Below are 24,253 nucleotides of genomic sequence, written 5' to 3' on the forward strand. Positions count from 1 at the left end.
TGTGCAAATGCTTCAAAAAAAGGCTAATTTTTATTCAATATATCATGTCTTGAGATGAATAATCTCTTAAAACAAGTTAATTCCTACAATAAATCATATACATCCCATTCCACCATAACCACCGTAGTTATTATTAATACACTAAACATGAAGTAAATATACCCCAATATAATCCGACAATGTCAGTAGTACTAGTGCTTATTAGCACTGTTTAGTAGAGGACCCTCTATTCACTCCAAAAATATTATCACTGGTAAATTGGAACAAACAAGTCCATCTGAAGAAAAACAGAAAAAATGAAAAAATTACAAAATATTGCAAAAAAAAATGGAAAAATTGAAAAAAGAAAAAATTTTTTTTTTTTTGAGTGAATAGAGGGTCCTCTACTAAACAGTGCTAATAAGCACTAGTACTACTGACATTGTCGGATTATATTGGGGTATATTTACTTCATGTTTAGTGTATTAATAATAACTACGGTGGTTATGGTGGAATGGGATGTATATGATTTATTGTAGGAATTAAATTGTTTTAAGAGATTATTCATCTCAAGACATGATATATTGAATAAAAATTAGCCTTTTTTTGAAGCATTTGCTCAGTATAATACATTTGTATCAAATATACAAGAGTGCGGTATCATATGTTTTTGTGTATATATACCCCTAACTCCAATCAAGTTTTAGAGGGGTAACCTACTAGCAATGAGCAGAAAAATAATAATAAAAAAAGTAATTATAATTGCCTATTATGGCATGATGATCGTTTGCAAAGTTGTCAAAAAACATATGTATGTAAAAATCAGTAAATGCATGAAATAATAAAATAGCAAAAAGGATAAAAATAAAAATAAATCAAATGGCATTGTGAATAAAGAAGTTGTTTATTCATTATGCCGTTTGATATAGTTTTATTTTTCCTTCCTAAATATTTGCTCCTGGTTTTACACGGTACTTTATTGTGTTCTCCTTTTTTTTTTTAACTAAGGTTTTTAGTGTTACTTTTTTTTTTTACCAGTTTTAGAGCAATATTTAGCAGATTATATTTTTAGTCCTATCTTTTACCCACGTGAGTTTTTTTTTTCCTTTCTTTGGGGTTATGCACAATGTTAAATGTAAGTCCAGTAACAGCAAATCGCTGAATTAGTTATGAGAACTCCATAAACCGGATTGTAACCATACATAAATACTTGAGTATCAAAGGCAATCCATAAGCAACTAGTAGCATGAGAAATAGATTATATAAATGAAAACCTGAGACTAATGTCCCTTAGACTCAAGGTCAAGCAGTCACAAATCAGAGGATTCTTGCAAACCAGAGCTGTCAATCAATGCCAAGTTTCATTGAAATTGTTTCTATAAATAAGCTTGTCACCAGAAACTCATCAAAATACCTACAGCACACTCCAAGGTAAGCAGAACCAGTATTTGTCACAAAACAGTACCATAAGCAACTAATTTGCTAAGCATCGAGTAATGTGGACTTGAACGCTGGTTTGCAACATTTAGTCTAGAATAGACAGGTTGGATAGAACGTCCACCTTATAGGATACCTGTCATGTCCCAAACAACCTATGCTCGTTAGAGTGAGCATAAGATTCTATCTATACACTGTGCTAGCAGGTTTGCTAGCATATGTGTAGATTAGAAGAAAAACCTATTTAAAAGTAGGTTTTTCTCCCAGCTGTTAGTCAATGCCTTGGTGTGTCAAGATATGAGAGACAAGGGAGAGCAGAGAAGACCTCCCAGAGGAAGTCCCTCTTCTCACCACCCATAGTAACTGCAGCCAGTGGTGTATTTTGGTTTTGTGCTGCCCTAGGCATGACTAAACTTATGCACCCCCCTCAATCTTAGTGTGCCCCAACGCTTCTGGTCAAGGCCACACCTCTTCCTTTTAAGACCCAACCATTCTGTAAACCCCACCTCTTTCTCTTTAAGCTCCACTTCTTCATCTCTGTTCTCAAACAGTTTACGAAGCAAACTTTGCCATCAAACTGCTTTCCAATACCATCTTTGTCCAAAAACAACTTTACAGTGCCAGCTTTGTCCCCAACCAGCTTATTAGTGCCATATTTACACCTAAACAACATGCCAGGGCTATCTTTGTCCACAAACAGTTTGCCAGTGCCATCTGGTATATCAGGCCTCTACGCTTTAAATGCATAAACTTGGTATATCACAGCAATCAGCTATAAATACATAAACTTGGTACATCATAGAAATCAGTTATAAATAATAAACTTGGTATATCATAGTAATCGGTTATAAATGCATAAACTAGGTATATCGTGGCAATCAGCTGCAAATGCATAAACTTGGAGAGTGCCTCACTCTGAAGCCACTGCCTCTGAGCGAGCACCAGGATGTTTTGTTACACCCGGCGCTCAGGTCCGAGGGGAGGGCAGCAGACAGCTCAGTAGTAAGTTGAAGTTGTGGAGGCAGGTGGGGGTCACTCTATGCAGTAACTCATGGTGTCACCCTACTGGATATCCTCCAGTATCAGACCATTCAGAATCCTTAGTGCAAAAATTGCAATTATTCAGTTTATTTACAATACCAGTATAGGATACGGTTATCACAGACCAACATTTAGAAGAAATTAAAACAGAAAACACTTGACACTTGACATTGAAACACATTTCAATGATTTTACAAACAAAGGTGTATTAAGCAACTTACTCAAGTTATTCAGGCTGGACATGGAAAAGTAGAAGTGTTAGGTCTAGCTCTCAGAACACATCAATTTCCAGGAGCAACGTTACCGACACAAAATGACAGAACTCTTAACCCCTTAAGGACACACGACGTGTGTGACACGTCATGATTCCCTTTTATTCCAGAAGTTTGGTCCTTAAGGGGTTAAAGGAACACTATAGTGCCAGGAAAACAAACTCGTTTTCCACTATGGGGTCATTAGGTCCCCCCCACCCTCAGGGCCTCCCTCCCGCTGGGCTGAAGGGTTTAAAACCCCTTCAACCACTTACCTTTCTCCAGCGCTGGTGACCTTTCCTCCCCCTGCCGACGTCAGCTCCGAATGCGCATGTGCAGCAAGAGCAGCGCGCGTATTCAAACCGCCCATAGGAAAGCATTACACAATGCTTTCCTATGGATGTCCAGCGTCTTCTCACTGTGATTTTCACAGTGAGAATCGTGGAAGAGCCTCTAGCGGCTGTCAGTGAGACAGCCACTAGAGGCTGGATTAACCCTCAGTGAAACATAGCAGTTTCTCTGAATATGCTATGTTTTCAGCTGCAGAGTTAAAACTAGAGGGACCTGGCACCCAGACCACTTCATTGAGCTGAAGTGGTCTGGATGCATATAGTGATCCTTTAAGTATCCCTCTTTAGGAGAAGCAGCACCTATTTTGGACAATAAAACTCACATTCTTATGTAATTCAGATAGCTAATAAAGCTTGCACTGTAATGTAAGTAAGATAACTAATAAAGATTGCACTATAACTAAAATACATTAAAGTGCAAGGTTTATTACCTGACTGAATTACATAATTCAGCCATAGACAACAAAAGCCATATTGACTATGTATAGAGAACAGCCATATTCAGTCTGTGAGTATATAGATGGGAGTGTGACATTACACACAGCCATATAGATTGCATGTATATAAATAGGGGCATTTTACTTATTGAGGGAGCCATATATTGTGTGTATGTAGGTAGGTGTGTGACATTATTTATGATGTATAGTCTATGTATATATATATAGATGGGAGCCTTTTATTTATAGAAAGCGGCCACATAGTCTTTGTGTATATAAATATGAGCCTTTTCTATAAATAAAAAAGTCTCCCAACTTTTTGTTGGACCTGGCTTCTCTATTACAGTATAAACTATGAGTCTTTTACTCCATACTTCTCATTTAAAAAAAAAAAAACAACTCCCTTGTAATTAAACAAATTAAAGAATTGGAACAAAAAAATTCAACAACCTAGAAACATACAGTGAAACACAAATCAAACCACTTAAATAAAAAAATTGAGAAATAAATTACATTTAAAAAGAGCAAATAAACGGAATAATAGAATGGAAGAAGATGGAGAACCAACAAATATATATATGTTAAAACTGACATTTTGTGCAGTTTAAGGATCCCTACAGTCAGGGCAGCACTGGGACAACATGTTACATGCAGCACCAGCCATTTTAATTCTGTGTCAGATTAAACTGAAGACCTGAAGATAGAGAGATGATCCTGCCTTCCCAGACTCCTTCCAACACATTACTTAGAAAGCAAGAGGAGGAGGAGCAGAGGCTGCAATGGAGAGCTACCGCATGGTCTGTCAGGGGGCGTGGTCTGTCAGGGGGAGTGTCGGCTGTCAAGTTGATGTCGGGAGAGGGGGCTGGAAGGCTCCACAAGCTGCTAATCTGGAGGGGTGTGCAGCAGTTACTGGAGTGCGTATAATGCTGACTGACTGCTGCCTTCTAGCAGAGAGACAGCTTATCCTGCTGCAATTTCTCCCAGTCTCACTCCCTTTCCCTTTTCAAAATTTGCTTGGGAACAAAAATAAAGATTACCAGAGTGAGGATGGCAGCTTGTCACCCCCCGTTTTTTGCCGCACCCTTGGAATGTGCCGCCCAAGGCGAGTGCCTTGTTTGCCTCGCTGAAGATACACCACTGACCGCAGCACATGCGGGATGCTTCTCAAGCACGGCAAATCAAGGAAGACTTTAGGCAGAACGGAAGATGGCCAAGATGTGGCCAAAAAAGCAACGCCCACATCATGTGGCTTTGTGATATATGGTGTATTCAATGTATAGGGTCAATGTATATGGGAGCGGTTTAAGGTTAGTTACGTTTTCCATAACATGTTCACTTTTACCCAGTTATTTTCGAACTCTTCCAGGATGACCTAAATTTTGCAAGCTGGTTCTGGAGCAATCACAATCCTGTTATCTGTTAAACTGATATTTTGCAGTAAAACTGTATCTATTCTGCCCTATAGAAGCCAATCATTTTTTTCAGGTCTATCTATTACAAACTGTGCAGCAAGTGCACCGTGACCTCCTGTCTGAAAAACTGCATTACGAGGGTTCCCGATGACCTCAGATCTCACTGCGTAATAATCAGTTGTTCATAAAATGTGCCAGCTAGCCCATACGACTAAAAATGTTTAACTCCTAAGTGTTGCTTTACACAGTTTTAATCTTTCAACTTCAGACAGTAACGGAAAATCAATGTCAGAATTTTAGGAATAAACAGATGATTTTTTTTTTCAACTAGATACAGTGGATTATACCTTACATGTGATCAATCCCCCTCCTTTCCCCATCATTCATAGTGAAATGCCACTTAAGTGCCAGGTTTTTTTTTGTTTTTTTTAAATGGCCTGTGTGACATTTTCTCTAAAGATCCCAGAAATATAACCAGAGGCGGATATTTTTCCCTCCATGCTAGATCAACATAATTTACGCTGGTGGCTTTGACAGGTTTTCGAGATTTTTTTTTTCTTCTAAATTTCCAAACCAACTCTCTCATCCATAAAATGTAATATTTATTTTTTTCTCAGTCCAGCTAAATTTCTAATCTGATGTGTACAAATGATATGTAATTCTGAGCATGTGGTTACATGACAAATTCAATCTATTGAAGCTGTACGGAAAATTTAAGCGGCTTAAAAGAGTATGATAGAAATTTTGCTGACTTGCAAATCAGCCTGATTTACACGGCAAATTGAGGGTGGTAAGAATAATTTATATGTATGTATATGGCCCCTGAAACAATATGCTAAACAGAAAGAAGCAAAGTGTGAGTTACAAGCTAAACAGTGTATATAGACAAGTTTACATTCAGCTGGGAAAATGAATGGAAAAATGCAAATAAAATTGTAGATAATTCTACAATCGATATCACTCTATATTCTACAATCAGATCCAACCTACACGTCAAAGATGTTTTGTTAGAATTAAAAATATGTCTTGCTTCCTATTGTACAGCAGTGCAGAATATGTTGGCGCTATTTAAATAAATGTAATTGTAAGGTGGCAACAGACATCCCGATACACCTTCTGCTATTTTAAAACCACAAATGAATGGTGGTGTGGCTTCAGCACACAACCCCTGTCATGATAGTGGCCCCCTGCCACCCTTGATAGTCCTCCAGTGTATGCAAGCATTGAAGAAATATTTTTCCATGGTAAATATTCTGGAAGAGAAATGAGGATGAGATCATTTTGATGGTGATCTGCAAATTAATACTGAGTTTTGGTGAATAGAAGAGAAAATTACTAACAGCAGAGTGTGGACACTATTTCCAATTCTTCTAAACTAAAGATTTTGTTTTGCCAAGGCAACTGTTTATGTGTAAATTCCATCTTAACTCAGCTCACTGCTTTGCAGATAGACCCCCAAGGATCTAAAAGTGAGTATTGGTCTCCACAATGTTTTCAAATTAAAGGGACACTATTGTTCCCAAAACAACTTCAGCTTAATGAAGCAATTTTGGTCTATATGTCATGCTCCTGAAGTCTTACTGCTCAGTTATCTGCCTTTTAGGAGATAACTCACTTTGTTTATGCAGTCCTAGGCACGCCTCCCTACATGTGAATCACACATCTTTCCTAAACACTTCCTGTAAAGAGTCATCTAATGTTTGCACTTCCTTTATTGCAAATTCTTTTTATTTTAGAATTGTTAATCCCCTGCTCTGCTGATAGCTTGCTAGACCCTGCATGAGCCTCCTGTATGTGATTAAAGTTCAATTTACAGAGCAGGAGATACAAGTGTTTAAAGAAAGTAATATCTGATTGAAAATGAAACCATTTTGTTTTCATGAAGGCGGTGTCAGTCACAGCCAGGGAAGGTGTGGCCAGGGCTGCATGAACTGAAACAAAAGAGATTTAACTCCTAAATGGCAGATGAACTATACACAAAAACGGTTTAATTAAGCTAAAGTTGTTTTGGTGACCATAGTGTCCTATTAATGTCTTTTGTACAGTTCTCTTTTTTCCATGTTCCTGATAAAAATGCAAACCCAAATCTTCAACTGCAACACCCCAAAAACATCCATAAATTTACCAGTTATCAGTATCAAGGTGTATTATAGTACTCAACAACTGCAATATCAAAGATAAGCTATTTCTGTCCTAGAGACATACTAAGTCAGGGATTTCTTGGTTAAATCGGATAGGCATCACGTTTGAGGATGGGATACAGGGAAACATTCTAATAATAATATAATAGTCCACCCATTGTACAGCGCTATGGAATCTGATGGAGCTATATAAATAATAAAATAATAATAATAAATAATAATAATAATAATAAATATAAATGTTTACCAAAATGTACTTATTTTTTGCACAGGATATAGCAATCAGTTTAACAAAAAATTTCAACATTGTCCAAAAAACTCTTTGAATTTTAGATTTGGATACGTTTTATATCCCCCTATCTGATTCCAGACAATGGAGCAGTGTAAGGAAGGCTAAACCTTTGCAGGAAGTAAACTCTGACGTTACAAAATATGGCTCAAATGTATGCACAGTTATAGTACCAATAGATGCAATGTGTACAAACTAATTAACAGAAGCAAGTATTTTACATCATTATTATTATTATTATTTATAAAGTGCCAATACAGTCTGCAGCGTTGTACAATGGACTAACAGACAGGTATTTGTGACAAGGTGAGTTGGACGCACAGGAAAAGAGCGTTGAGAGCCTGTTCAAACAAGCTTGCTTTCATCAGTGACACATACAGAACATGGAATTTGTGATTTAAGTAACTGCTCCACTGACAGGGTAATATATTTGTTGACCTGTGATAAATGTTTGAAACAGTACGTAGGACAAACAAAGCAGAAATTAAAAACCAGAATAGATGAACATGTTTATGCTACAAAATCTTAAATAGCTAAACAAACTACAGTGTCTATCCCCTTTAGAAAATGTGTAGGAAGAGAATTATTCTCTCTTTGTTATATGGGTATCGAGAAATGTATACTTGGAAATTTGAAAATTCTTCTAAAAAGACAAATGTATTGGATGTTTCCATTCAAACTCAGGCACCTAGTGTTCTGAATCTTGAATGGGAATTCCATTAGATGTTTAGACATTATTATAATTTATTTGTATGTGGATTAGGCATTGGGGTTGTTTACTAATTTAGGATCATTTCCAAATGAATTTCTATATTAATTACAAAAATGTTATTTCCAAACTTTATTGCTGACTCTGTCATGTATCCTAATGTGCATACATGACACATAAAACAAAATTAATGGTGTGAGTTTTATATCGCGCAGATTATCACAGTTGTCCCCCAGCCTGCATCTCTAAAAACCATAGTTCTCTAAAATGTACGTTTTTGTATCGAGATGACATTATAATTCAAAGTACTTAGGGAGAGGCTTTAATTTTTCTTACTAAGAACTGTTCTGTTATTTCACGTGTATGGGGTTCCATTTTAGTGAATTCATTTGTATTCACATATACATTATTAAAAACAACTTGGAATTTTAGTATCATAAAGGAGATAACTTTGCCAATACTAATAGAGTGTCTATCACTTTATTGGTTTCAAGCAGTAATGGGACTTTAAATCTGTGGGATAATAAGGTGATTAATGATGGGACCTTTCATAAACAGAACTATACATACATATACTATACATCTTCGACTGGAAGAAAGGAGATTTAGTTTAACCCCTTAAGGACTGAGCCAAATGTACACAAATGTACACGTGAACAAAACAAAACGTAAACAAAACCTGGCATTTGCGCTATATGTCTGTCCAACCGTAATTCACCTCTTTCATATTAAATGCACCCACCCTTATTATATATCATTTTATTCAGGGGAAACAGGGCTTTCATTTAATATCAAATATTTAGCTATGAAATATAATTTAATATGAAAACAATGGGAGAAAATAAGAAATGTTGTTATTTTTTTAGTTCTACATGACATTTTAACTGTCAATGTCATAATACTGTTTGCTTTTACTGCAATAAAATACACATATTTGTATTCAGCAGGATGAGCCCACCTGCCAACGTTTAGTTACCTCCAATGGCAGGTGGGCTCATCATCTCATGGCCATTGGAGGTAACTAAAAAACCTCCATTTGTTTAAAAATACATAGGGATTAAGGGAGAGCGCAGGTAACTTGTTTTTCTTTGGTTTTTACTATATATTGGGGCTGATGTGTACTGTAGTCATTTGCAGCTGCCCAGTGATGGGAGTGAGCGCAGGACTTATCTTTCTGCATTTGTATCCATTTTTTGTATCACTCAACCTTGTTACAATGCAGCCGCCCATCCCATGTGTTCCCTATAAGGGTTAATAATGTATAGGGGTGTATATAAAAAATACCCCTTTCTGTCTCAGTAGAGATTTTTGCCAGAGGCTCAAGGAAGCAAGGTGAATGGTTAGAGTTAGGACCCACCTAGGGGGGTCTGCCTTGACATTGGCAGGTGGGCTCATCCTCTCATGGCCATTGGAGGTAACTAAAAAAACTCAATTTGTTTAAAAATACATAGGGATAAGGATAGAGCGCAGGTAACTTGTTTTTCTTTGGTTTTTACTATATATTGGGGCTGATGTGTACTGTAGGGAGTGATGGGAGTGAGCGCAGAACTTATCTTTCTGCATATGTATATATATATAATTTTTTAAAAATATTTTTATTTATATAAAGGTATATATATATAGTGATATATACGTATATATTTATGTATATAGATATACATTATTTCGTTCTACGTGTATTTTGATATAAATATATATATATATATTAATATCACAATACAGTTAGAACGAAATAACACACATCTATATATTTTTTTATTATTTATTTTTAATGATATTTTTTATTTTATTTTTTAACGTGTTTACATATTTTTTTTATATTATATATAAATATATATATAACAATAATTATATATATATATTTAATCAGTATCAGTCTACGTGTAATTTGATATTAATATATATAATTATATATATATATATATATGTATATATATATATATATATATATATATATATATTAATAGTAAAATACACCTAGACAGTGTATGTGTGTGTATATATATATAGATACTTAGATATTTTTTTTTACACTTATTTAACTTTTTTTTTTATTTCCAGCCAGCAGGGGGACTACCTGTCATTACAGGCAGTCCCCCTGCTGGCAATGCAGCAGGCAGCTAACCCGGCCATGTGATTGTAAGGTCCTCACAAGGACCTCACTCTCACATGGCCGCGGGGGCTGCAAGACGACGGATGTGCCGCGGGGGCCTCCCTGGGAGTCCCCCCAACCGCGATCGCCGGCGTGGGATCGCCGGCGACCGGGTAGGTAAAAAAAAAAACGGAGGGTGTCCTATTACGCCCTGCGGCATTTAGAGCCGCTTATAATAGGACGTAATAGTACGCACTCCGGTTTTAAGGGGTTAAGGCAAAGAAAAGGTAATTTGTACAGTAAGAACAATACGGGTGTGGAATAATCTGCCAGAAGTGGTGGTTTTATCAGAGTCTGTACAGGTGTTCAAACAGGAACTAGATGAATACTTGCAAAAACATAATATTCAGAGATATTAATTTTTAATTCTAGGATAATAGCTTCTTCATCCAAGAAGATCTGGCTGCCATTCACATATGAGGTCACATATGAGCTTCAAACTGTTTTTTTTTTTTTTTTTTGTCTTCTTTTTTGTCTTCAACAGCAAACTAGATTTGAGAAAGTCTGAATTTGATGGACACATACCTCTTTTAAGCTATGTAACTATGTAACAATGAGAAGGGGGTTTGTTGGATTTTCGTCCTCTCCCTAACCCTTTTCTAAATCACATTTTTTGAGTCTGGTTTTATAGTTGAAGAAGCATCTCTTCTCAGACGTAAAACCTTTTCCTAATTATTTTTTTTTTTTTTTGTTTAGTGGTGCCTCCTGCTCCTTTCTTTTATTTGTTTTTGGACTTTATTTGCCTTACACATTCATCTGTTTTAGTCTTTTTCTGCCTTGTGTACTAATTGCTGTTTTTCCCCCCCACATTAAATGAGTATTGTCCAAAGAACAATTTATGTTTATTTTTTTGGGAGCGTCTGAGAGTTCAGTAACTTTTTCTTTGTTTGTTTCGATCATTCTAAGACGATGTGATGAGAAATCTATCAGCATTCTGTTGTCAAGACTAAAGATTCTTAGCATTTCAATGTGCAATTTTGTGTGTACAGGAAGGACAAAACAATCTCATATCTACGCCAGCAATACTATAATTAACAAGAGTTACAGAATAATCGCCTTCAGAGGAGGTGATTGCCTCGTACACCATAGTACGATATTATTTTGGTGTGTAATCACTGCAAGATTGAATTTTCACAGTTGTATCTTAAGTATCACTCTTGTTTTTCACTGCAATATTCACATGATGGGATGTGTACAGTATCCTAACACAGTTTCTGATACAGCTATTTTAATCCAATCGTTACACAAATAATTCATTGCATTTAATGATCACACATTGTTACCCACCACCATTTATTTTGAAGTTAAAGTTTTTCATTAATCTTCCCACAAAGATCCTTCGTATGTTTAATTAAGTCACATCACATAAATGCACAGAAAGATTAAGTGGACTCTCTCACGTTGGCTTATTAAATGCATTTGAATGAAATAATGGATTCTCAATTTAGTGACTCTCCTGGCTGTTGTGTATTGCAGCGCTCAGACTTCTCAATCAGCTTCCCAATCTGAGATGGCGGCAAGCATGTAATAAGCCATTGATATAGAACTGCTAATCTGGGTGTTATAGAATGAGAGGAAACATAAACACAGATAAGGATGAAAAGCCAATAGTGTTTTATTTTATTTTAAAATATTATGTAGAAATTACACAATTATGTGACTTCTAGGATGGAATTATTACCCCCAAACTCTTTTAGTAGATTCATTGCAATGTCATTAAACAGACACTCCAATGCCCAAATACAAGAAAATAATTAAAATAAAATCTGTTTGTAGATATAGCCCCAGTGAAAAACATGCATGCATTTAATTATGCATTTTTTCCATCGGTGATATATCTAAAAACAGCTTGCATACCCTGTAGTTCTCCTGTCTGCAGCCTTTGCAAGCCTTTCCCTTCTAAACCCACCCAGACATTTCGTGGCTGCCCAATTACAGACTTCCCAATGCAGCACAATGAGAAATCTTTGCAAGGCAGGTGCTCTGGGCGATTGCTGCCTCTTGAGTGTAGCACCACTGAGCAAACCAGGTCTGATTGACAGTCAGGGGGTGTATAAAATTTAGCCCCGACAACAAAATGTTTTTATATAGCTAATTTATAAAAATGTCCATTTCTATTGAAGTCTGCACTATTTCTAAGATGAAAAAAGAGGACATACTCTACACACACAAAGCATTTCAGCAAGCTAAAGTACCTTAGGGGTCCAGAGTGTCCCTTTAAGTTAAAGGGACACTCAAGGCACCCAGACCACTTCTGCCCATTGGAGTGGTCTGGGTGCAAACTCCCACTACCCTTAACCCTGCAAGTGTAATTATTGCAGTTTTCATAAACTGCAATATTTACCTTGCAGGGTTAAGTCCTCCTCTAATGGCTGTCTGCTAGACAGCCACTAGAGGTCACTGCCGTGTTCATAGAACATGAAAAGTGTGTTATAACGACTCTGGACGTCCTCACGCTATGTGAGGACCTCAATCGTAGCCGAAATCCCCATAGGCAAGCATTGAAAGCCTTATTCAATGCTTTCCTATGGGGAGGTCTAATGTGCGTGCGCGGCATTGTCGCGCATGTGCATTAGGCCCCCCCCCCGCCGGCCGGCCGCGCATGCGCAATAGGTCTCCCCCGCCGGCTGACGTCAGCGAGGGAGGAGCGTAGGTGGAGCCTGACCCAGCGCCGAGGGACATCGGCGCTGGATACAGGTAAGTCACTGAAGGGGTTTTAACCCCCTCAGCAACCTGGGATGGTGGGTGGGTGGGAGAGGGGACTTGCAGTGCCAGGAAAACTGTTTGTTTTCCTGGCACTGGAGAGTCCCTTTAAGGGTCCTTACTTGCCTGAACTTCATTTGACAAGTAAAAAAAAAGTTTTTACCTTTACATGCTTGTTATTTTCTCTTTCAAAATTCCAATATATGTGCTGCAAATCTAAATTGTCTCACATCATTTTATTTATTGCTCTGTACCTTTGAGAGCTGGTGTGGGGCCTCTCCCTGGGTTCCAGTGGGGATTTTCTCTCAGGATGTCTCCTACCTGCTCCTCACTGCTCCGTCACGTGCGCAGTTTAGTGATGCCGGGTGCTGGAATGACGTCATATTCCGGAACCCGGAATCACTTCAGAGGGTACGCCTGAGGAGCAGGAAGACTGAGCTCCCTCGCTGCCGCCAGCGACCACTCCTCCATAGCCGGGTACATTTTATTAGAGTAGGCACCTGCAATGTGGGAGTGCAGGTGCCTACTCTGCTTTAGTAAGCATGTCAAACCCTGCGGCTCGCAAGTTTGACATGCTTGCCCTGCATGCTTATTAACCCTTAGTAGGGAATACATGGGGTGGGCGGCAGCATTGTAACATAGCTGTGTGATACTAAAGTTAATACAAATACACCCAGCTAAAAGGTTTGCCTTGACGTAGCAGGTGGGCATCCCTCTGATGGCCATTGGAGAAACTAAATAATCTCCATTTGTTTAAATATGCATAGGGATTTGAGCACAGGTAACTTTTCCATTGGTTTTTACTGTATGTTTTGGGGCAGATGTGTACTATGGTCGTTGCTGCCACTCAAGAGTAGTGGAGTTTAAGCGTAGGACTTGTGTTTGTGTATTTGTAAAGAAATATATATGCAGATTAGAATGGTAGTGTGTCATGTTGTGCTGCCCAGTGACCTACAAACCAGACTGGAACACCCTCCTAGAACCATTACTGAATATGCTTGCTGATCCTGTATTGTGTTAAAAAGTTATTAAATATACAATTGTGTTATTTACTAAAGTGAATTCAAAATGAATTCAAAGTAAATTTCAAATTTAAGACCGAAACAGGCAAATAGAAAGTAGAACTTACATTTCTTTAATTCAGTGATTTTGGCCTAAATTTTGAAATTCACTTTAAATTCATTTTTTATTTTCTAGCGATTTTCACTTTAGAGGCGTACCTAAGTTACTTGGCAGTAATCAGGCTGAAGTCACAGGGATTACACCAAAAGTATAGTATACAATTTTTAAATATTTATGGGATCGTGCCAAAAGAAATAAACAGAACTAAACCAGATAACATGAAACAAATAGGAACTGTGCACTAAAATTAAGCATCCAGTTCACAATCTATATTCTTGAGCATTCCAAAATAGGTGTTTAGCCTAATGATACAGTTCAGGACTTAACAATTGAGAATGTGGCATATCCCTGAGACACTGATAGTTTATCTACCATCCACAAACTGTAAGTGAATTCTCTACAACACATTGGCATTACAGAGTTTGCAATAGTTGAAGGGGAGGGCTGGCAAAAGCAGCAGACAAGAGAACTATGGATTTTGCAAGGGGATTTTAGGTATATCCCTAATGAAAAAAAATACATAATTAAATGCATGCAAGTTTTCATTGGGGGTATATCTGCTAAACAGTGATTTGTATTTACTTTGCAGTAGAGCCCAAACTAAGCTGAAGAGGAAGACTGCCTAAGTTTAGTGTTAGCGAGGGATATTGGGGTCTTTAGCATTAGTGGCACAGGTTAAAGGTTAAAGAGGACTTAGGGTTAGGTGTATGTATTATCAAAATGTTATGAAATCTAATGATGCCTGTAATTGCAAAGCACGAGATTGGCACTGTGCTATTTTTACCACAGTTGCATTATTCACTATAACAACACATTTTTTTGGCGTATGAAAGTCAACATTTTCAAAGTGAATCACCTACTTCAAGGTTTCCTACCAACATCCATGCCAAGATTAGTTAATCCATAATGTTAATAAATTAGCTGAAAAAAATGGTTTAGCATTTAGTCGTTCTCGTTTAGATCAATGATGCATTTTGCATCTTTCACACAAGGCATTCAAGGTACATTTATCTACATAAAGAAAAGATATATAAATATACATTGGAAGGAGCATGAGGATATATTTCTTAGAATAACGATACAGGTCCATGTGTTGACACAAAGTGCATTTGTTTTGATGCACTGTTCCATTTTTGGACACAACTGCACAATAAAAATGTTTTATTGTTATATTCTATAATGTATTCCATAATACAGTTTCATGATAAGCAATGCCTATATGAATTTCTAGACAGAGTTATTTCACATACTGATGTAAGTATTCTAGACTCCGCTTCTGTGAGCTTGTGGTCTAAACCACATTTTAAGGATGTTCCTGTTTGTACAATCAGACATTTGTGCAAATTCTGCTACCTGAGCTGTGCTATTTATTATTATAAAAGACCAGTAGATCTGCTCATGTGAACTCCTAATCTAGCAGTAGGACTGGGTGTTAGAAAGACAAGGTAAATGTATGATGTCAAAAAGGAAGACGAAGATTGGAGGAATTAATACTGGGGCAGATGGGATGACAGAAATGGGTTACACTATCGATTATAAATCATGACGTATATTGAACGTCCCTAGATATTTGCTTGTTGATGATTAGACTTTAAGACAAAGGCATGTTCCTTCCTGTTAGAATAGATGTCCCCCCCACAACACAACCTCCTTAGGTTGAGGCCTCAGGTTTGAGTGGTTGTAAAACTTACTGAAGACATGCCTGATCTCTTAGGACATAGCATGGACCAGACAGAATAGAATACAATCATACACGCCAACTGGTCCACTTAAATATTGATTTATGTTACAGTTCTTATACAGTGCTTACACCCAGAGCACTTTACAAATTAAGCAAAATAAAGTGTAAGTGGGAACACAGATGAGTTTGAAGACAAAGACATATATAATGAGACACACTTGAACAATAGTAACAGAGAACACTGCCCTTGGGCTCCAATTTGTAATGAGGATTTGAAGGAGTGACCCTGCATTGCCTAGAAGGGCTGCAGTTTATGAGCAGGAACCATTGCAGCATTGGATAGCATGCACGCATGCAGGGAAGATGCATGTATGTGTTCACTAGGCACATTGCTCAGTGCAAATAGCACATATAAAATATGTAGTCAAATTATTTATTTTCTTGCCATCTGGATTGGATAAGTGTGCTATAACATAACTGTGGAATACATAAATATATAAATAACGCACATCAATCAATGTCCAAACATTGCTGGCTTACACACAGGGGCAACATGACAATGCTATACTTACCACTCGTGTTTGCAAGAGAGCGAGAGAGAGCGAGAGAGAGAGAGAGAGAGAGAGAGAGAGCTAACTATTGGCGAGTGAACATTTTGAGCCCTCTACCAACCCAGATGGAATACAAGCATGGTATGTGTCTTGCCTGAAGTTTAAGTATGGACGAACTGATGGATTGATGGATTGATAAATGGATGGTTAAATGAATGAATCTACTTATCTATCTAGAGCTTGGATGCAAGAGACTCATAAAACCCTTCCTCTATTGCTGTGATGGCTAATCTTGGCACTGCAGATGTTTGTGAACTACATTTCCCATGATGCTCAGTCAGCCTAAAAGATACCTGATTATAACTTCAATTGAAGTCCACAGACTCCCCACCATCATTGGCCTGCAGAGGGGATAGATAACCTGTCTCGTTTACGAATCCTATACACATTACAACTTCATATGAATTTAATCTACTGCTGGCCCCTGGTTGCTCTATGTTGTCCTTAGCGTGTCGAATTCACAAATTAATCTACAGATCCGGTGATAGCATTTTCTGCAAAGCTGCCTATGTAGATCCTGCTTCTTAACAGTGCAGTAAACATTACATACATCTTTGTGTTGCTGAATTGCTCCAATTCTCAGCTATCATCCTTTCTCCTACCCACATGTGCTCTGTTGGTCTAACTAAAAGCATACTGTATGTTGCAGTACACAATTACTGCACCAGCACTAACTGATTGCTGATTAAATTAAATGAGCAAAGGGGCTCATTGATCAGCTGATCAATCACTGATGCAGATATATGCCTTTTCTTAGTTAATTCAAATAAAATGCTGCAGGGTTAATAGGAGGGAAAGGCAAGGGCAAATCCAGCGCGCCATAGAATTTAATATGTTCAATTCTCTCCCTTATCCCCTGTGTTCCTATTCTATTAACTCTTTGAGAGCAGGATTGGGTGGCTTACCCTGCTAGTAATGGAGCAGTTAAGCTCTGGCCAAGGAGAAAGTTATGAATAATTCATAATAAACATTACACTAACTGGAGAGAGTTACCAATAACAAGAGGATGCAAAATCCTGGGGATTGTTCACTAAACAGTGAGTCAGCTTCTTTGGACTAGGTTTAGCCAATTGTTTGTCAAGTCCATCACATTTCACTTTTTGTTATTTTATTAAAGTAGTGTTTGTTTTCACTAGACTTGTTAAGTCATTGCAAATTTATAGCGATACAGATATAAAAAAAAAATCATGATCACAAATTCAGTATAATATTTAGAATGAGATACTAAGGACATGTGAATCATTACACCTGGGCATTCTGTAGAGGAATGTAAGACCAAGATAAAGAAATACCTCTGTCAAACAAACCAAAAGCGAGAAAAATGAAGACCACCTAAGGACAAACAAATATATTGAACTTGTCATGACCATTCAAACCAGGATAAATTACTAAAGGCATTGGCAGTGTGTCAGATTGTTAACCCCATCTGAGAACCCAGGGTTCCGTTTCTGTAAATGTTGTATGAGAGCGTGTGTAGAAGCTGAGTGTTGTGTGTATGAAAGAGGATGAAAGTTGTATGTGGGGGAAGGCAGAGTGCATGGATTGTTGTGTGTGTGTAATGTTTGAGTGTGTGCTTGCCCCCCACCCATTGTTTACTTTTTCTTTGGTGGTCCAGTGGAGATCGACTGATACTGGCAAGGTCCATTGGGGAGCATTGTGATCTGCACCAATATCAGGTGCAGACCACTGTAGGAGCTCCCTTGGAGCTCTACAATACACCTTTGAGCAGGTAGGTGGCTCAAGACTGTGCAGGGAGATTTGTTTGATTGTTACTAATTTTAGGGAGATAGACTATAGAATGTATTGCCAAAATGTTTCAGTCTCACACTAAATGCTATACATCCCTCCCCCCTCCTCTACTAACTGCTCCTCCTTCATTCTTTATAGGAAAACACGTTTGTGGACTCTCAACTTCCTGTGCATTCCTTCTTTCTTCACATGCATACCTGCAACCAGATTTCCCTCAGCAGAAGCAAACCAATACAAAGTTTTCTACTAATCGTGTAGGTATACTGTCAATTTCTCACGTTTACAGATATGTCACATTTTAGAATGGATATATAGGTGAGAGATGATTGACGCAAATTTCCAATTTTTAGCATTTTAGCAATGCACATTTCTGTTACTGTCTCAATTTTACTAGATGCAATGGGTAAAAACAGGTATCGAAGATGCCTTTATATTAAGACCATCTATATTTTAGGAGTCAGAGGATCGCCATGATATTAGTTAACAGGACAATTCTATGATTGTATTTCTTGATGAGGGAAAGTGACTTCTACATGGTCCAAACTAACCTCAGTCTCCATTTTCATTTAGAATTTTAATGATTAATTCTAGCGACTGACACTGGCAAGTATCTGTGAAGCATAGAGTTATTTTATTGATTTGAGCCAACAAAGGAGGTCACTTTCCCCAGCCTAACTCATAAAATATGTATTTCCAGCACACTGCTTTTAGAGGTACGGTTGTCAATCAGATGTTTGGTTTGTGAAGCACAATGATTGACTGTTCTGTTGCCCAAGAGAAACTACAGTAACTGCATTCTGTCATTTCATGTGGATATCCCGTCCAATTAGGCAAGCCATTCTTCTAGCTTTTTTCTACACAGCGTAGAAGTAATAGGGAAACAGTGGCAGAATACTAGTTCTAGTCAGGCATAGCCTACAGGCTGTGAACATATCATGGAAAGTACATGGCCTGCAGTGTTACCTGGCATTGACTTCACTTAAGAAAGATGAATTTGTCAGTTATCCACCACTAATGTGAAATATATTAGGTGCCAATCAGTTTTTGTTTTCAGTAACATTCTAGAAGCCTGTAAAGAATGTTTTTGAATTACTCTGAAGGAGGGAAAATACATCAATTGTAGATGTATGTCTTACCAATTCATTACCCCATTCATAGCATTAAATTGTCCTCTAAAAACTGTCCCAACAAAAGCATTCTGCAGAGCATCACCCCATCATAGGTGGACTATACAGTGCCATACAGCTATTTTCCTATAGCTCGATAGGTTTGTGGACTATATTCAAATCAACATCCCTGCTTCCAAACAACCTTGCAGAAAATTGCTGCACATGGGTTATTATAAAGCAATCACAATACACAAATCTATTTTTGTTTATTGCTTTCGAGAGTGTGAAGGAATATCCCTCATTTCCAAGAGATAGGACATTCCTTTCTCTAGCACGCATTCTATCAAAGAACAGCAGAATAATAAATGTTAATACCTACTGGGACCTGATTTTTTTTTTACGGTTCTTGTTCATAGCATAATATTTATTCCAAATTTAAGAGCCTGCAGTTAACACGAAAATAAATCTACAAAAGCATGGAAAAGGAGCTTGTAACGGTATTATTTTATGCTCTTAATCTACTCTAAAAATTAATGAACTGTGGACAAAAGGATAGCCGAAAGACCAAAGCGCCCAATATTATTTTCAAAACACTACATGACTAATTCACCTGAATAAAGTCCTGTAGGTTGGAGGGTCATGTATGTTTTTTTAAATCTTTACAGGACTCTTATGTTCTTGTTAGAACATGGAACCTCTCCAATTCTGGAACCATGTTGCAGTTATCAAAGTAATTCCTAATCTTCTCATTGGGTGTGACGTAAGTGGTCCACCAGGACTGCCCCGAAGTTAGATTAAGAAGTTTTTATAAATTTGTTTAGGTCTAAAAATGCCCTTATTTTGGATAATAATCACTGGGATCTTAATGAGTGCTCACGACCTAGAGCAGGGGTTCTCAACCCAGTCCTCAAGGACCCCCCACCAGTCCAGGATTTAGGGATTACCTAAGACACACCAAGGTAATCCTTAAATCCTGGACTGGTAGGGGGTCCTTGAGGACTGGGTTAAGAACTCCTCACCTAGAGAGTTTTTGTCTGCACTGGTTCAAGAGCTTCATTACTAACATTATAGGGTATTCAACCTCAGAGATTAGTTGGGGCCAATCTCAATGTCTCCCCAGTCTATATTGTGGAATACAAAGGAATATATGTTAAAGAGTTGCAAGGTTATAAAATAGCATCATTCCACATGTGAGATACATGCAGTTGTAAACAGAAGATTCATGATAAAGATAAGAATGATTGGGGAATAGAATGTAAAGAGTACAGTTAGTCTAAGATAGGGGTAAGCAACCTTCAGCACTCCAGATGCTGTGGACTACAACCCCCTTATGCTTTGCCAGCATTATGGTTGTAAGGGCATTATGGGAGATGTAGTCCACAACATCTGGAGTGCCAAACAATGACTACCCATGGTCTAAGCTATTCAGCAGTGAGAGCATTAGGAATACTGCTTTCTCCAAAACAAAAAGCCCATTTCATATTATTGTTACTTTACTGCTTGCGGCAAACACAAAAAGAGATGTTTATCATATTTTTCTTGTATAATGGAAATACAATTATTGAAAGCAAATATTAACATTGCATGAAGTGCAGCTAATTCTGATAAATGCATTACTAAATAAATATGATTCTTTTCATTTTTTTTTGTTTTTGTTAAAAAGAACTGATTTATTAATCGTCACCCAGGGATCAAACTGCCGGTTATTATCAAAATTTCATTATCCTGAAAGAAAAAGTTACTTCAGTCCCTCAGGGTAATGAGGCTGACATTTTATATAGGCTTGAGCCAATAATTACTTTTTTTTTTTGCTTTCAATTTCCACCCTACTCAATTTAGATATCTCATGCCATAAGTGCCTGATCTTTACTTGTTCTACAAGTCAATTTAGAAGATGCTGCAATGTCATCGCAGTAGCAATAAAACAACCAGGGATGTGTTTGCTATCATGGGAAATCAAGCAATCTATTGCAACTTGTTGTGAACTAATGATGCTAGTGTCAACTCTATCACCGGATAAGATCCAGTAATATATATCCAGACCCTTTAGACGTGAATGAGTTAAATCTATCATTAAAGAATCTATATGGTTGTTGTGTTTCACATATTAAATAGTTGGCATTCTATAGTTATGGTGTGATCATTTCTCCTGCTGTATGGTCCTGTAAAGACCCCAAAAGAAGTAACACGCAACAACACGTGCATGGGGATATGGTGATGGCAGTGGGGAATCGCAACTGTTCAAATCAGTTTCCAAGGAGTGCAAATCTTATTATACCCAGTCAGCACATCTTATTATACCCAGTCATCTATATGAATTATAAATGGAGTATCACTGTACTTGAATTGTGATTAATGTATATCTGATATGTATAACTGTGTGTGCTAAAATATACACTGACAGATCCAATATATAATGGTACAACATGGGATATTTAAAAGATACACATTAGAGAGCAGACTACTTGTTAGATTGAAGCTTAAATAATAGGTACAGAGACTGAATCCTGGGAACAACACAATATGAATTGTTGGGGGACCAAAATGAACAGGTGTTTGCATGCCTGTAGCGGGAGAAGAATGAATAGAATCTGGGAATACTCTGGCGTGGATACACTGATTGAATACAAGTGGAAATAAAATAACGATGCAGAGCCCAATTTACATTATTTCAGTGGACAAGATGCCAGGAACACTATTTACAGTTGTCAGTAGGGACAGAAATTTGTTGCTTGTCACATCAAGCATTGAGTACCGCTATCATTAAAAATAAATGATGACCCATGTCATTTTAGAATTAGTGAAAATTGCTAAGTAATTAACCGTTCTTTTCAATATTTAGGATGTGCTGCTCCATACACCTGTCATGCCAATAGACCACTGTGGGATAGCTTAACTTGGGATTGGACAAGCTGATAGAACTGCAACACTCATTATTCTTCAAACGAAGTGATTGGACATGATAAGCATTCATGAGCAGACAATCTGTAAGAATGCGATACCCTTTATCTGAATTTAAGGCAACTCATAGCAACTTGTGGAGTAAATCACATTTCATCAGATACATCTTTGTAATTCTGTGTTATTGGACAGGAAAACAATTTTCATCTAAACAAGAAACCTCTTCAATAATGAATAGAAAGTATCCTTGCTATAACCATATGTTATGTTAACATATAACTCCCATGATCCTTAAACACCAGCCACATGCATATGAATCCTTTAAACAAGCATAGAGGAAGTTGTATACAATAGCCTGCTTTTTATTGAGCGTTTCCAATTCCTGCAGTCTCCATGTTGTACAACCTTAAAGGATAAAACAGACCTCACACAGTTCACAGTTATAGCACTCAAAGTGTTAACTAGCATATATTTACAAGTAAATGGTGAACAGAGAACACCTACAAACTAAACATCCTCCAGATTGGCAAACTACAGAGAGAAGCAATATTTCTTTGTTTGATACTCAGATACTCATACTTGATAAGGTGTGTGTGTGTGTGTGTGTGTGTTTGTGTTTATTTGTTTTTATTATAAGGTGCTCAGAAAAAAGTAGTTTCCTGACGAATGTGGTCCTTATAAAGAATGCTATACGGGGAGAATAAGCACAGTCAAACACACAGAGGGTTTTTTTCTACTTCAGTCAAAATAGCATTTTGTACAAAACTGGATCAATATTTAACACTCTTTCATCTGCTGCCTAAAGCGATCTCTATATTAAATTGCTTGGATTATTTTTCTCTACTCTGATACATGCCATGAGCTCACCCAAAAACTTAAGCACTAAGAACCTCACTGATTAATAACTGGAGTTCTGGGGCAAAAATCTCACTGTTATGTGGACACCAATTCTGAAAACTTCCCCTCACATCACATAGAACTCATTGTTCATTCACCAATAATAAATAAATAGATATATACACACACACACACACACACACACACACACATATATCAAATTTTGAAATAAATAAATCAAAGTGCAATTTAACAGAACCCCAGTTCAAAAAGACAATTACATTAAAAAGAATGAATATGTGTGTGTGTGTGTGTTTGTTTGTTTGTTTGTATATATGTGTGTGTGTGTGTGTGTGTGTGTGTTTGTGTATATATCTTTGCATAGGAGAGATTGAAATTGCTGCTATAGTAGCTGAACTCTTGCATTGCCAGATTGCCAGTTACCAACACCACTGCCTGAGCACTTTGATTTAGATGTGCAGAGATCTTGCAATGAAGGTGTTATATCAAGGTGCACAGGATTCCTCACTGGAAATCATTGCAGCCCCCTCAGTGCTAAACGTCTGTGTTACCTTCATTCTAAGTGCTGAAACCATTTAAACACTTCCTGACAGCCCCACCAGATATAACCATGTCAGTGGATTTAATGTCTGGTCCTTTCAAACACACCTAGACCCTGCGAACCCCCCCCCCCCCCAGAACAAGGTACAGAGCTCAGACTGGGAGAAGCCCTGTGGTCGCTGTCCATAGTGCTGATCTCTGCATGAACACTCACAGTCAAAGTCCTATTAGATGACTAACTCACCGGCTCGCTCTGCTACAGTGGGATAACAAGGGGTCCAGCCAGGATCCAGGATTCTAGTGTAGAATTCTCCTCACTCACCGGCTGCTTCCACACATTCCACCAGGAGCAACAATGTTTCACGCAGGACAGGCTGGGCTGTGTCACGGGGTTATCTGTTTGCAGTCAGTCTGCCTTTAGCACACTGTGTGCCCGTATCCGATTATGCTGGGGTTTATTAGAGTGCAAAACCTACTGCTGGCGTATTCTTCCCCCATCAGTCCCCGTGCTGCTCAGCCCACTGTGGCCCCCTACTGGACAGAGAGAGTTGAACGCGGTGGAGGTGAATGTTGTTAGTGGGATCGAATCATGGACCCTCATATCACATAGTGTCAATCAGCAATCCCTTATTGTAATCTCCCATGTATTGATTAAAATACTGACTGTTCCTGTGCTGCTGCAAATGAAATGGATGTTAAAGGAAACGAATGCCATAAAACATTGCTGACACCATCTGCCTGTCTGTCTGTCTGTCAGTCTGTCTGTTTTTCTTTATCTTCA

General features: G+C 37.8%; 1 protein-coding gene across 2 annotated transcripts in view; it reads right to left on the bottom strand.

Annotated features, from left to right (window-relative positions):
- The window catches only part of TNR (tenascin R), a 450,249-nt gene extending 426,279 nt beyond the window's left edge, over positions 1-23,970 (bottom strand). For both annotated transcript variants that reach the window (XM_063428241.1, XM_063428240.1), the window contains exon 1: positions 23,717-23,970. The gene's annotated coding sequence lies outside the window, so the exon portion shown is untranslated. The remainder of the gene's footprint in view (positions 1-23,716) is intronic.
- Positions 23,971-24,253: the final 283 nt, after the last annotated feature.

This window comes from Pelobates fuscus, chromosome 7 (genome assembly GCF_036172605.1).
Source record: "Pelobates fuscus isolate aPelFus1 chromosome 7, aPelFus1.pri, whole genome shotgun sequence".
Classification (NCBI taxonomy): domain Eukaryota; kingdom Metazoa; phylum Chordata; class Amphibia; order Anura; family Pelobatidae; genus Pelobates; species Pelobates fuscus.